Here is a 15579-nt window from a genome sequence, read left to right as displayed (position 1 = left end):
AAAAGGTGAATCTCCAAAGCCTCCCCCTCCCCACTTTCAGTCATTTCTGTTAATAAGTCCAGTTGGTCGTTACAGGGTGTGCACCGTCATAGTGAAGGAGGGGACACAATCGGGATGAGACTAGAGAAGGCACCATATTATGGGCAGGGGCAGGTCTTTCAAGGTTTTTCTTTCCACCTGGGGCTCTGCCTGCTGCCCTAACTTCTGTGGGTCAGGCTTCCCAGTGCCTGCTCTAGAGCCCCTGGTGCACTGCGGGGTGAAGGGCACTTGGGGAGGGTCCCCAGGCTGGGTCACTTTAGGTAGCCCAGCATCTGGGAGGAGGATCAGCCAGCTTTCCCAACACACGCACGCACATGCATACACAGAGACATACACACAGAGACACACACAACACACATACGCACATACATACACACACGTGCATACACACGTACACACAGAGACATACACACACGCATACACACAAATACACACAGAGACAAATACACACATACACACAAATACACACACATACACACACACATACACATACACACAGAGACATACACACGTACACAAAACACACCCCATCCTGGTAAAACCACCCTAGAGAGCAGCCTCCCACCTGGGCGAGACTGGAAGAAGGACAGAGACAGTGACAATGACATTTGGGGGAGATAAACAGGAGAGCCTGGAAACCAAGTCCCAGAATGGTGGGAAGGCGGAAATTCAGAGCGTGGAGAATAACCCTATAGGGAGAACCTATATGCGCTCAGTGTCTCCTTGGTTGTCCCCATAGTAAGAGTCAGTGTTTACCAGATAGGTGCTGTGTTTCTTTCTTTTGTTTTTTAATTGTGGTCAAATAAACACTACATAAAACTTACCATCTAGACCACTGTTACGCATATACTTCATTAAGTACATTCACACTGCTATGCTACCATCACCCCCATCCATCCCCCATCTTGCAAAACTGAACCCTGTACTCCTTAAGTACTCCCCATTGCCCCCCACCCCAAGTCCTTTATTGGATGAGAGAACAAAGAAGCTTCACATCACAAAGCAATCTTCCATCAAAGCAGGGCTGGGCCTCAGGGGCTCTCTGGGTATCCTCCTGCCTTGGAGGAGTAATAATGACCTTGGGCAACCACAGCTGCAGGAGGTGGGATGCCTCCGGGTCCACCGGGGAGGCATGATGCATGCTCCCCTCACTACACTATGCCCGGCAGAGCCCAGCTCAGCTCTGCGTGTCTAAGACCTCATGTCCACGAGCCTATCTTCCTCTCTGGAAAGCAGGAATCAGGACATCTATCTTCAGAGTTGAAGGAGCTCTGATTCAGCCTGCTTCTACGGCTGTCTGGCACAGGGCAGAAGAGGGATGCTACTGCTCCTTCTGGATCAGCTGGGGAGGGGTAGGGGAGGGAGGAATGAGCTGGCAGAGAGAAGGGAAATCACAGGCAAAGGGGGCCTGCCTCCCAGGCTGCCCTGTGCCCACACAGAACCTCACGGAGGAACAGAGACCAGCGGGGCTTCCAGAGCCCGACAGAGTCCTTGCAATGAACTTGGGCACAGCCAGGATGCTGCAAACTCCAGCCCGGCTTGCATACCCACTCCAACCCCCCAGAGGCTTGAGGGAAGGGGAGGAAGTTAGGATTTATCTCTAAGCTAATCGGTCCCCAAAGCTGTTTGATTTTTCTGATGTGAAATCTCACGGCATCAGAGGAGAGAGTAAATTTTCTTTGGCAACTGCCAGGTCTCAGCCTGGAACAGCTCCCGAGCTCTCCCACCACACTCTGGGCCGCAGGACCCAAAGCAGGGCTGGCAAGACAGAGTAGCGACAAAAAAACCAGACACACATCCCAAGGAGCACCGCTTTTCCTCAGCCAGGACTTGGGGAAGCCACACAGATACGCCAGCACCGTCATGGCTGAAAACAATGTTGGGGGTCGTCCTTGGGGACGACTCTCAGAATCGACCTAAGATGAACCATATCCACCGTCCCAAAGCACAGTGGCCACGACTGGAGATATTCGTTCAAAAGATTAACGCGGGTGCCAGATGTATTTCCATCACGGGGATTCCTTTCTGCTATCACAAGCTTAACGCCGCCTCCCAGAGAGAAGAGAGTCACAGCTGGAAATGCCTGGATTCTTCTCCCTCCAGAAAATCAGAAGCTCTCTCCACCAGCACCCAAGCCCCTCTACCTCCTCGCTGCAACCTCACACCTACCTCTTCTCGCCACATCCCTGACCCACACCCAACATCCATTTTCCATCCTCACCGAAAAATACCTTGTTCCCTCTGTTCACACCCTTTCTCCTCTCCACGCCCCCCAGCCCTGCTTGGACAGTTTTCACGCAAAAGAAAAAGACTACATACACTTTGTCTTTTAAAATCCTCCTCTTGGGACTTTCCTGGTGGCGCAGTGGTTAAGAATCCGCCTGCCAGTTCAGGGGACATGGGTTCGAGTCCTGGTCTGGGAAGATTCCACATGCCGCGGAGCAACTAAGCCCGTGCATCACAACTACTGAGCCTGTGCTCTAGAGCCCGTGAGCCACAACTACTGAGCCCAAGAGCCACAACTACTGAAGCCCGTGCGCCTAGAGCCCGTGCTCCGCAACAAGACAAGCCACTGCTGTGAGAAGCCCGCGCACCACAAGGAAGAGTAGCCCCCGCTCGCCGCAACTAGAGAAAGCCCGCGCCCAGCAACGAAGACCCAACGTGGCCAAAAATAAATAAATAAATTTGTAAAATCCTTCTCTGTCTCCCACCTGCCACCACCCGGCCATGGCCACTGAGAGTCCCGAGTCTGCCCGCCCTGGTTTCTGCCCGCTTTCAGGCCCCTGCAGCTCCTCACCGAGTCCACCCCCAACCACGGCCTGACTCCCTGCTTCCACCCACCCCTCAAAAGCGCCTCCACCCCTCCTGAAGCGGGGATCCAACAATTCTTCCCCACCTCAAAGAAGTTCTTCTCTCTCCTGAGTTCCCACCTCCTGCCCCCCGCCAACCACTCCCTCTCCAGGAGGGACCCTCCCCACACTCTTCCCCCAGGGTCTCTCCTTGGGTCCCTCCTCCACCCCACAGCCTTCAATGCATCATCTCTCCCCAGGGCCACACGAGGTGTCACCAGGGCTCAGGGCTTCACCCCTGCACCCCACTTCCACATTCATCTCTGGCATCAGCCCCCTGGTGAAGCCCTGCCTGACGTTCTGCATGTCCGCCTAAACAGGACAGTCTGGGGCTTCCCTGGTGGCGCAGTAGTTGAGAGTCCGCCTGCCAATGCAGGGGACATGGGTTCGTGCCCCGGTCCGGGAAGATCCCACATGCCGCGGAGTGGCTGGGCCCGTGAGCCATGGCCGCTGAGCCTGCACATCCGGAGCCTGTGCTCCGCAACGGGAGAGGCCACAGCCGTGAGGGGCCCGCGTACCACAAAAAACAAAACAAAACAAAAAACAACAACAACAAAAAAAAACAGGACAGTCTGGCCCCTGCTACCTCATCCTCTGGCTCCTGCATCAGGCCCCCCACCCCGGTCCTGCCCCGCCTCCGTCCTTCTCTCTCCCAGGAAAGCACACTCACCTTTCGAGATGTGCGGTCAAGTGTCACCTCCTTCTGCACAACCAACTACACTGACGGGCCACCTTCCCCCAGGGTCCACTCGTCACCTCCCTTAACACTCAGGGTGCACGGCCGCCGAAGCACTGGACACATCCCCTGGAGGCTGATCACCAAAGCGGAGGTCAGGTGCTCCCTTTCACACCTCCTAGGAGGACCTTGCCAGGAGCTGAGTCTCAGATCTGAGCCCTGAGGCCAGGACACGGTCGACGATTTGGCCTTTCTTTTGAATGAGGGTCTCTGCCACAGACGGGCACAGGCAGGAGTGGCGGGGGCACTTCCAAGGACTAACCTTCACCTTGACAGCCCCCCTGAAGGGCTGGCATGCCATCCCCATTTTTCCCTACAGATGTGTAAACTGACTGAAGGAGATCACGTGACTGGTCCAAGATGAGTCTGCAGTAATCACAGACTGTATGAAAACACAACTCTTTGCAGGACAATCTGTCACAATGGGGGAGACCCCAGCTGTGTTGCTCGGGGGGGAGACTTCAGGAATGTCTCCATAAACATAAACGCTGTTTATCAAGCAGTCCAAGACCAAGCTAGGGTATAAGAACTGTTCTGACTTCAAGTAGCATTTCCTGGTGGATCTAGAAGCACGTATGGTAAAAATAAGTTTGGAAAATGATGTGTTAAGTGAATTAAATGAGTTGCTTTCTTGCAGGACTTGTCAAGGCCTTTAATACGGCACTCTGGGACCCAAGTGGGGGCAGTACACACAGTGTGTCCCAGCCCGACCTGAATGTGGGCTGCTATTTTCGGAAGCATCTCCTGGGACTCCACAGAGCACAGTTGGAGAAGACCAATGTACACACTCATGTAATTAATTAGAACTGGATATAATTAACTGGATCTGAATATCATTAATAAAAAATTACATACAGAAATGGCTAACTTCCTTTCATTTAATCACACAAATTATGTTGGGCTCAACAGAGTGGCAGCTCGGAGTGCTATTTTCTTGACACATTTTTCATTTTTTAAAAAAGGTGTTGATGAAATTTTTCTCTCCTAACATGCAACTTAAAAAAAAAAAAAAAAATGGTGTCAGAGCAGACGTTTCCAAGTACTTGAGAACATACACACAAAGGCTGGAAAGCAGATCGCAATGGCTGCTCTCTGCTTCCTCCAAGGAAGGAAATGACAGCAGTGGGGAGCTTTTATGTGCTACTCCCTCCCCATCTGTGATGTGGTTCGTTCTCACGACCACGCCCCCAAACCATGAGTCCCCACTTGACAGATGAGGAAAATGAGCTTCTGAAAGTGTGAGAAGTCAGAGCTACACAGCGATCACAGGTTCCCTGAGCACCGACGATCCATGGTGGACACGGTGAAGGGTCAGAACAAGTGGGTGAACAAGCCCACAAAGAGATCAGCGTTCAGGCAGGAGAGCACAGGGCAGGCTTAAATGTGGCTTAAATGCCCAACTAAAGCTTCTGAAAAGGGAGCCTGTGAGCCCTGTCCATCGAGATGGAGAGAAGCACATAGAAAAGAGAGCCAGAAAGAGCGCCAAAAAGACCACCTGCACGGACGCTGCTGTTGAAGGAACCCAGCCACACCACTGTGCAAAGCCTGGCTCACTCAGCTGAGACATGGAAACAACCCATGTCCACCGACAGATGATGGGATAGAGACAATGCAGTCTACACAGACAATGGAACAGGACCCAGCCTTTAAAACGAAGGAGACCTTACCATTTGCAGCAACATGGAGGGATCTGGAAGACATTATGCTAAGTGAAATACATCAGTCAGAGAAGGATGGAGCCTGCATTATTCCTCTTATGTGGGGCATCTGAAACAGTCAATGGGACAGAGGTAGACAATAAAATGGGGGGGAGTGCAGGGGGGTATAAAGTGTCAAGTTTGCGAGATGAATCAGTTCTAGAGAGATGCCACACAGCACAGCGCCTAGTTAACAGTAAGGGATGCTATGTTTCTAAAAAAAAATTTTAAGAAGGTAGATCTCATGTGAAGTGTTTTTACTACAAAACAAACAAAAAAACAAAGGGATACAAGGAAACCTTCGGACACAATGGGTATGTTTATTGCCTAGATTGTGGTGAAGGTCACACAAGTGGATACATCTGTCCAAACTCAGCAAGATGTATACATGAATGACGTGCAGGTTTTTGGTAGACCAGTTATACCTCGATAAAGCTGGGGGAGAAAAAAGAAGTCCTGAGCATTTCAATGAAGAGAGGAATGCAGAACTGCCTGTAAAATGGTCAGCCCAGGAAGTCAGCAATTACAGTGAGTTAGAGGATTATTAGCCAATGCAAAGGAGCAAGACAGCCCTGCCAGAGGGACACGGGAGCAGTGAGGCTGTGTGGAGCACACACGTGATGTAAGCAGTTCTTTGCAGGAAACCACCTTTAGCAGGAAGCCCCTTTCCTTGTCACTTTAGCAGAGCTACACTGTCACTAACCTTAAACCAGGCACCCCCAGGCTCTACTCATCTCCGGCCCAAGCACACCTTTCAAATCTTTTGATCACACAATACCTTGCCTAACTTGTCAGTTCTTTCTGTAGATCAAAGACGTAGAAATGAAGAATAAGGAATTAACAGATGACCAGATCTCTTCCCTAGCTTCCCCTTCAGTAATCACGTGAACAAGTTGGCATCTAAAGAAAGATCACGAGGACTGACAAGCCTGCACATGGCGGGGAGGGCGACAAGTCTGACCCTCCCATCTCCATGATTAACCGAGATTACTTCCCCTTTTTCCTCTTTAAAAACTTTCGTGGCCAAGCAGAATCTTCGGAGGTGGTTTCTGGGGGACACTGAGTCCACCATCTCCCCAGATTGCCGGCATTCTGATTAAAGACAACTTTTTTTTTCTACCAACATTTGTGAGTCTGATTTTGTAAGCGGAGAGCAGTAGGACCCCATTCAATTACACTGAGGTGTTCAACAGAACCTCTTCTTTTATCAACTTTTCAAACACAAGAGAAGCAGGGGTAAAGAGCAAGCTCACCAACAGCCATGAACACACTGTTCAGGCTTGAAAACCTTAACACCTTCTTCTTATTATTATTGGCCCACTTTTTTCAATTATGTTGTTTTTTCCTTATTGATCTGAAAGAGTCCTTTTTTTTTTTTTTTTTTTTTGCGTTACGTGGGCCTCTCACTGTTGTGGCCTCTCCTGTTGCAGAGCACAGGCTCTGGACGCGCAGGCTCAACGGCCATGGCTCACGGGCCCAACCGCTCCGCAACACGTGGGATCTTCCCAGACCGGGACATGAACCCGTGTCCCCTGCATCGGCAGGGGGACTCTCAACCACTGCGCCACCAGGGAAGCCCTGAAAGAGTTCTTTATACAGACAGAATACCAATCTCTTACAGAGAATGCATCACAGATATTTATTCCAGCTAGTAGTTTGCTTTAAACTTTAGTGCCCCTTCTCTTAAGGAAGTTGCCAATATTAATGGTCTTTTATGATGTGTCTGCGCGCAAGTGTATGTCTTACCTTTTCCTACCTCAAGGGCATACAGAAAATCTCTTCTATGTATTTTAACATCATGCCCTTCATTTACCTCTTGAGTCCTATTGGCATTGACCTGTGTGTATGCTGTGAGGTAGGGATCTCATTTGCTCTTTTCCCATATGGACAACCGCTGTCCTGCATCCTTTCCCACCTGGTCAATAACACACCTCTGCCATCACCTGGGTTCCCAGACAGGTAAGCATCTTTTACAAGGCTCACTACCCTGTCCATCCATCCGATTCTGTCTCTCCTACTAAGATATCACAAATCTGAACCGTCACTTTCCATCAGGAACCTCACTCCCCCACTCTTACAGAAGCTCCACTTCGTGTTTTATTTTACTGTCTGGTGACTGGGAATATCTCTGTCTTTCTTAGGATCTTATGTTTTAGGACCATTCTCGGCCAGATTTTACACAGCATTGGCATGTGTTTGTACCTGGGCAAGGGCATGCTGACATCCTAAGAGCCAGCCATTTTCACAAATGCAACATCTTCTAACTTCATGTATTTTCTGAGACTTGCCCATGATTTAAACACAGCTTATTAATCTTTCCAACCTTCCTTCAGGATGATCCCTGAATTTCTATAATTATGACTCACGCGTTTTACAGATCAAGGGCCTGGTGGATAGATATCATAGCAATAGTGAGGCCTAGAATTTAATTCTCCCAGGGGGAAAAAACTAGAACACAGCCCCCAAATTTTACTATGAGTGGAAGCATATTCACAAAGTTATCCTGTGGAAGGACAGCAGGCACACTCTGAGGATTAGTATTCTGAAGTTACAGAACGGTTCCCTTGTGGTAGAAAAATAAATATACCCAGGTCTCTTCTCTCCGAAGATCTCTCCTCCCAGAGATTCATTCTGGCAAAACTGTCAGTTAAAAATATCCATCTCATTGCCACTTTTCTCTCACAGAAGAAATATGCTTTTCTGCAGAGAAGGCTGATGAGTATATTCACTTAAATGACGGTCCCGCCACACTGCAGATGGGTGAGTGCAACTGGCAAGAGAGCTTGGCCTCTCATCATTTGCAGCTGATTTTGATACTCTAATGATATTTTGGGATGCATAAATATTCCACTAGGTCTTTTTTGGGCTCAGAAGAAGGAAATACCTTATACCCTAGAGGCACAAACAGAACTGCCCCATGGTATCCATCAGAATGCAATGACAATTCCAATTTCGTTAAGAAAATCCTCAAGAAGCCAATTTCATGGTGGAAAGTCCCTAGAAAGCAGATGGAGTGTGGTGGCTGCTAGACCCTGGGCTCCCAGAAGGCCAGAATTTCACTGCCATTTGTGAGACTACTTCTCCATCAGTAACATCTCTGTCAGGGAACCGTTGACCAAAGCCGCCCACCTTGGCCAGGAACGACGATAACCGCTTGCCTGAGTTGTCTCACAACAGGAGGTGCCGATAAAGAACACGGTGCTGCCACGGAAAACTAAAGGGAGAATTCGGGAGTGGCTGAAAGGAAGCAGGAGACGCCAGCCCATAATATGTCCTGACAACCTCCCAGAAACCCTCGCGCTGGAATCCATCTTGGCTGAGAGATGCACGCACCACCAGGAAGGACCCTGAGTCAGAGTGATTGGCCAGAGACAAGCCGGAAACTAACCCCATCACCATAAACCTGAGACTGCAAGCCACGTGGAGAGCGGTCCTCCTGGGTTCCCTTACCCTCTGCTCTCTGCCCGGGCGCCCCTTCCCGATAAAGTCTCTTGCTCTGTCAGCACGTGTGTCTCCTCACACAGTTCATCTGCGAGTGTTAGACAAGAGCCCACTCTTGGGCCCCGGAAGGGGTCACCCTTCCTGCAACACCTTCACAAGCTATCCCTACTGTCAATTATAATAAAAATCTCCTCCCCTTCCAGAATCCCCCAAAATCCTTTAGCATTTTCGCAGCGGAGGGCGGTTGACGCATCTACTCTATTTAAGGCTGAAGTATGTTTACAACTCTAAGTGGAAAATCAAACCGGAAGGAAAAGGCTTTGCTGAGAGCACAAAAGTAAATTCACACGCTTTGAAGACTGACAGCTGAGGAAATGTTCAGAAAAATACTCATTGATTCCTATGCCCAAACCCATTAAAAATCATACAACTCCTCTGAGGTTTCACCCTCCGCTCCCTTGGAGGGGGGCTGATTGTTCTATGCCCCTTAAATGCCTTGTGGCTGTGCCCCACTCGCACACTCTCAAAGCTGAGCTGGGGGAGGGGGCAGGGCACAACCATTAAAAGAATGACAGAGCCGTGGAGGACATGACATAAACCAGTTAGAACCGACTAGGCCCAAGATGGCAGAAGGTTCGACTTCTGGTGGACCTTGGGCCTCGTTATATGCTCATTGTAATACACTAGCTAACTGACACATCCACAGGGGCCATGAAAGTTCTGAGGCCGGCCATAAAAGGCCGAAAAGTGGGTGGTGGTCTGATTCCTGGAAATCACTGCCCCTTCTTTTCCCACTCACTAGCTATGAAATTACCCAGCCCATAAAAACTAATCACCCCAGGGCTTCCCTGGTGGTGCAGTGGTTGAGAGTCCGCCTGCCGACGCAGGGGACACGGGTTCGTGCCCCGGTCCGGGAAGATTCCATGTGCTGCGGAGCGGCTGGGCCCGTGAGCCATGGCCGCTGAGCCTGCGCGTCCGGAGCCTGTGCTCTGCAACGGGAGAGGCCACAACAGTGAGAGGCCCGCGTACTTAAAAAAAAAAAAAAAAAAAAATCACCCCATATTTCAGGGCCTCTCACCTTCTGAGATGAACCACACTCTGTCTATGGGGTGTGTATCTCTCTAAATAAACCCGCTTTCCCACTTAGTCCCCAGGGCAGAGCCCTCTTGCCTGTCTGCTTGTAGCCTTCACAAGCGTCCTACATTAATAAGTATACTTCTTACCTATCACTTTGCCTCTTGCTGAAGTCTTTCTGCATCGAGACATAAAGAACCTGAGCCTCCTTAAGTCCTGAGACCAGGTGTGCAGTTTCAGCTGGGAAATTGTGGGTTCAAGGCCCACCCGAGGTGTGACTGGGTTCAAGTCCCAATCTGAGGTGTGAGGTTTCAAAGCCACCATGGACTCCATCTAGGACATTTGGGACAAGAACGCTCCCCAATTTGACGTGAGGGAATTCCTGCCCAAGCACAACACAGTGATTAGCACCGTAGATGCAGGGTAGATGCAGGGTAGATGCTGGATCAGCGGGTGGAATAAATGAAGCTGCCTTGCTTTACAAAACAATGATCTCTCAGCAGCTCCAAGTAGCGAGGCCTGTGTTCTTCTGCTACCCCAGGGGCAAAACCATGGCTTTGAACCATTGTCTAGACACTCCAGGATCCCATCTCCACTGGTGGTCGTCATCATCCTCAGAATTCACGCAGAGCTTCCCCGTTGGGGAATGCAGTTTCCCTCTCCTTTGGTTGTCCCAAAGCCACCCTACACACGGCACTCTGGACGGCTGCCCAGCGCTGCTCCATGCAACTAGCAAATGCTCCTTCCCACTGTGGATGAAAACTGTTGCCTGCAGTATGAGCAAACAAAGGATGCTGCGGCCATCAAGCCATCGGCCATTACCATAGCCCCAGCTGTGAGCCCTGAGGGAACTCAGGGTGAGAAAACACAGGATACTGGCCCCAGAGAGCTGAGGTGCACATCAAAGGAATGATTTCAGTGAGCCCAGACTCTTGCATCTTCCCATACACAGAAAAGCGCTAATTTTCTTAACTTCAGATATCTGGTTTTCTTTGGTTAAGAGTAATCTTTTGATGTTCCGACTACATGATTTTCTTGCAAAAACTTCTATATGTCCTGGCTCCCCCTCCCTTGCCTCTTCAGGGCCGTCACTTAGAGCTACCTGAGATGCTGTGCCTGGGCTTGAAGTCCTCAGAAAGTCCACCAAATGAAACATAATTCTTAACCTTTAGGTTGTGCTTTTTTTTTTTTTTTTCAGTCGACACCATGAATGCATAAGAACCCATGGAATCCACCAGAACCTGGGACCTGCTCTGGTCATCATGCTCACCATGCCTGGCTCGGCCTCCTAACCCCTAATGATGTTCTCTTCTTCAGACATACTCCAACCCATACACCAGCTTCCCTACTACCCAGCCACCGGCGTGTCTTTGGCCCCAGAAGAAGAGGCCAGCACCTTCAGCCCAGAACCCATATCCTACAAACCTCCCCTGTACCAGGTGCTTGCCTGGCACCTGGCCTACAGACCTGTGCAAATCTGCTCGTACAGGCCCTCCAGGGCAAGAGGAAGCCAAGAGCCCACCGTGGGTCAGTGGGATGAGGGCCACAGGACAGCTTCACCCACAAGGTGGCAGCGACTCGGGGCCGCCCCTCACCCCTGGTAAGCTTAAGAGGGCTCTTTGTGGGCTTCTCTGGTGGCGCAGCGGTTAAGAAGCCACCTGCCAACGCAGGAGACATGGGTTCAAGCCCGGGTCTGGGAAGATCCCACGTGCCACGGAGCAACTAAGCCCATGTGCCACAACTACTGAGCCTGTGCTCTAGAGCTCACGAGCCACAACTACTGAGCCTGTGTGCCACAACTACTAAGCCCATGCGCCTAGAGCCCATGCTCCGCAACAAGAAAAGCCACCGCAATGAGAAGCCTGCGCACCACAGCAAAGAGTAGCCCCCGCTCGCCGCAACTAGAGAAAAGCCCGTGCGCAGCAATGAAGACCCAATGCAGCCAAAAATTAATTAATTAATTATTTTTTAAAAAAGAGTGCTCTTTGTAATCAGAGTTAAAGTCTTCTACTCGGCATCCTGGCATTTCAAAATGGTGGACTTCTCGTAGACCAGTAATAGAGGAAGGTTTCAAACGGTATGCACTGTTGGTGATGTGTATCTACTTTCAATCTGAACAGGAATCTGGTGGGAGTTACACAAATAAATGATGGAATCCATTGAAAGCAGCACTTTTGCCCCTTTCCTGTTTACCCATTTCTGTCCCCCTCAAACCTTAAAAACCTAATTATAGGAATGAGATCACGAAGCAATTGAAACTAACTCCTGACTTAGGTTCCCCTGAATGTGTACCATGCCTTGCCTAACCTGTCGATTTTTTCCTAGATAGAAAGAGGTAAGAATGAAGAATGAAGTAGTTAAAGAATGACTAGCTGGGACCTCCCTTGCAGGCCAGTGGTTAAGACTTCCCCTTCCAATGCAGGGGGTGCAGGTTTCGTCCCTGGTCAGGCAGCTAAAATCCCACATGCCTCACAGCCAAAAAAACAAAACATAAAACAGAAGCTATATTGTAACAAATTCAATGAAGACTTTAAAAATGGTCCACATCCAAAAGATCTTTTTAAAAAAAAAGAAGAACTAGCCCTCTATCCCCGCAGCAGCCCTGCAGGCAGATCACGTGGGCAAGGCAACATCTGAAGAGTCGCCAGACCACACACAATGGAGAATGATGCAGAACGCAACCGCTTGCCTCGATGATTCACTAAGATTCTTTCCCCCATTTTTCCCTTTAAAAATTGTCCTGGCTGATTAGAATCTTCGGAGTTGGTCTCTGGACATGAGTCCACGATCTCCTCAGATCGCACCTTTCCTTTCTACTGACACTTGCCTCCCGAATGACTGGCTTTTGAGTGGTGAGCACCCGAACCGGAGTTTGGTAACACCATGAGGACTGTGGTTTACAGAAGCATAGTATAATGAGGAGGGGATGTCGTGTGTGCACTGGGGAGCCTGGGGGAGGCATCACTTCCGGGCAACTGAGAAAGAAAATACGTATTTATGGCAAGACCAGAAAAATCTACACAAAACATTTTCTCTGCCCTGTGGCCTCCTCTCTCCCCTCACTGTGCACTGTGTGTCTGCACTGTGCATCGACCAAACCTCCCCCATCACAGAAATACCTGCTCAAGCATGAAAGGCAACACTCCCCGAGCATCAATGGGACAAGGCCTTAAAAGATAACACTCTTCTTGATCTCGTAAGGGGTCACAATGACGCTTAGATCTGGATCATGTAAACTGTCAATAAGAAGTCATTTGATGTGTAGCCCTCCGTCTCAAGAAACTTATATAACTATGCCTTGACTTCCAACGGACAGAACAGTTCTCAGAGCTTTCTGAGATGCGCTTCCTGGGTTATAATCCTCAAATTGGGCTTGAATAAAATTTTCCATTTCTTTCTTAGAATGACTGATTAATTTTTTCGTGGACACAACATAAGTGCCCAGCAGTGGGCCCAGGGCTCAACGGCCCTTGACTGTGAATCAGACCCCAGCTTCAGATGCTCTGTGCTCAGATTAGTACTGATTATACAGACCCAGCTCCCCAGGAGGTAAAGAACTAGGACAGCTGCCCAGCCCCACCCGCAGGGCAGCGTCCCTCCAGTAAAACAGCCCCGTTTCACACATGTCAGAAGCAAAACCTCACGCCATGCAAGGTTACCTCTTATTTCTTACCGAAAACTAGCGGTTTGGTAAGGTCCCGAAAACCCTCCTGATGATGAAATCTTTCTGGAATAAAACAGAAGAAGAGAGAGGAATTTACTTTGGTTTCAGGAATGATAAGGGTGCTCCTATAGAGCATAGAAATTTAAATGAGTGAGAGGCTTTGAATACCTGGGAAAGTGACCCGATTGTAATTCTAATGAGGTGATCAGAAATCACGCCTTAAAATGTTTCTTTAGCCATTCATCACACGATTATTGCCTTCACATTGTGTTGGACAAATAAAGCGATGGCTTATGTATCACTCTGGCTGCAGAGACTCTCAGCATTTCAATGAAGCGCCTCAAAGCCCTCATGAATATGTATTTTCCCACAACAAAGCTTGACCCCGCTAGTTGGCAGAACCGGTATTCTGGGACACTTTCAGAAGAGGTGGGTGTGCGTGTGGGGACTGCAGGGGGATGAAAAGAGATTAAAGGAGACAGAGAGGAGGCAGACCACCTCTCGTTTCCTCTGCCCAGGTTCCCAGCCCACCCTTCCTCCTGGGGGGTGCAGTTTTATAAAGAGAACAGAAAAGAGGACATTGGGTTTCACAGTCCCCTTGAACAGAGGATGCTTTGCAAACTCGGGCTGGAGAGGAAAGCCAGAGTCAAGGGCATCAGGATGGCAAGAGCCATGGGTTGGATCAGGAATTCATGGCGAGGCAGGAGAAGCCCCAGCCCGTCCCTCTGCAGGGACAGGGAGCCCAGGGTAGTGCAAGAGGACGGGGTTTCTGGGTCTGAAATATCACATCCAAATTCCTTTCCTCCCTCCAATATGGCTGAAGACAGGATAAGTGATAAAGGAATTTCTTGGTTCCTTTCAAAACCATGGCAATGGCCGCGTCCCCCCCCCCCCAACCCCACCGTCATCCCATCTGCTGGGAACGGAAGAACTGGGAGCATTTCATGAACAGCTGTGCTGGTCGGGTCGGGAAGTCCACCTTCAATCTGGCCCTGGGGTCTGAAGTCATAGGGGATGGCGTCATTCTTCGGGGAAGACAACAGGGTCTTGCTAGCGGCACTGGCAGCCAACGGCTTCAACTTCATCACAAAGGTCCACTCTGGACTCAGTGTTGTCACTTTTCTAAGGGAGCCCGACAGCCGCTCTCATTTCCCTGGACAGACATTCCTAGCAGTGGGGTTTAATGAGGAAATTTGGGAGCCACCCAAAACTGGCCCGGTGCAGATGCCTCAGGTCCACAGATAAGGGGAAAATGATGCTCTAACCCTGAGAAGGCTGCAGACGCTTCCATTCTGATCAAGCCACAGCACCGTAACCTGCTTGGCTCTACTCAGGGGGAGCTGGATGTTTGCATCGCTGTTCAATTTCTTTCCACGGGTACGTGCTTCTGCTGCCTCTCAAATCCCTTCATGGCGTCCGCCTCGGCTCCATCATGTGTAAAATGTGGACAGTGGGAACCACCTTAAAGGAGGATGGGAAGATGAAACCCCACCTCTAGAACACTGCCTGGGGTCACCAGAATCTACAGCCTGTCCCTTCTTCCGCCAAACCCCACCACCACAGCGCCTCCAGGAGGCTGGCGCTCATACTAAATGTCACATCCAGTGGCAAGAACCCTTCCCTGGGCAGCGGGGCGTTGGGAGGGCGGGCTCGATTCCTCACTCTGTCCCAGATTCGCTCTGTGACCTCAAGCAGGTCGCTCAGAAAGGTCACTGTCCTGCCTGGGCACCCCCCACCCCAGCTCTGACCAGTAGTGACCAAGAAGGACAGCAGGGAGGGGCCTGGAAGCCTCCAGCACAGGCTGGAGTCCTCCGCACTTGTCCCTCCCTCCCTCCTGGCCCTCCAGCCACCACCACCCCCAACACCGCGGGCCGTGGAGGGGCCCATCCACCCAGAAGTCCAGCACCTCCCACCCCTCCAGGCCCAGAAGCACCTGGGGGACCCCGGAGCTGGTCTGCAGGCTTCCCTGCCACCCCACTGTCTTCGAGCCGCTCAAAAGGACAATGTCGTCCACCTGGAGCCTGAACATCCCGCCTGCTCCCCGCGGGTTCCCAACCAAGGTGTGCAACCATCAAAGCA

At 50.4% G+C, this 15579-nt stretch overlaps 1 protein-coding gene across 5 annotated transcripts in view; it reads right to left on the bottom strand.

Annotated features, from left to right (window-relative positions):
* Window positions 1-15579, bottom strand: part of APBA2 (amyloid beta precursor protein binding family A member 2) — a 193717-nt gene that overhangs the window by 91099 nt on the left and 87039 nt on the right. For 4 of the 5 annotated variants that reach the window (XM_067699108.1, XM_067699132.1, XM_067699119.1 and 1 more), the window contains one exon: window positions 13510-13563. The exons of the other annotated variant lie outside the window; for it this stretch is intronic. The gene's annotated coding sequence lies outside the window, so the exon portion shown is untranslated. The remainder of the gene's footprint in view (window positions 1-13509; window positions 13564-15579) is intronic. 5 annotated transcript variants of the gene reach the window in all.

The sequence above is a fragment of the Pseudorca crassidens genome, chromosome 1 (genome assembly GCF_039906515.1).
Source record: "Pseudorca crassidens isolate mPseCra1 chromosome 1, mPseCra1.hap1, whole genome shotgun sequence".
Taxonomy (NCBI): Eukaryota; Metazoa; Chordata; class Mammalia; order Artiodactyla; family Delphinidae; genus Pseudorca; species Pseudorca crassidens.
This window is presented reverse-complemented; position numbering and strand designations above follow the sequence as displayed.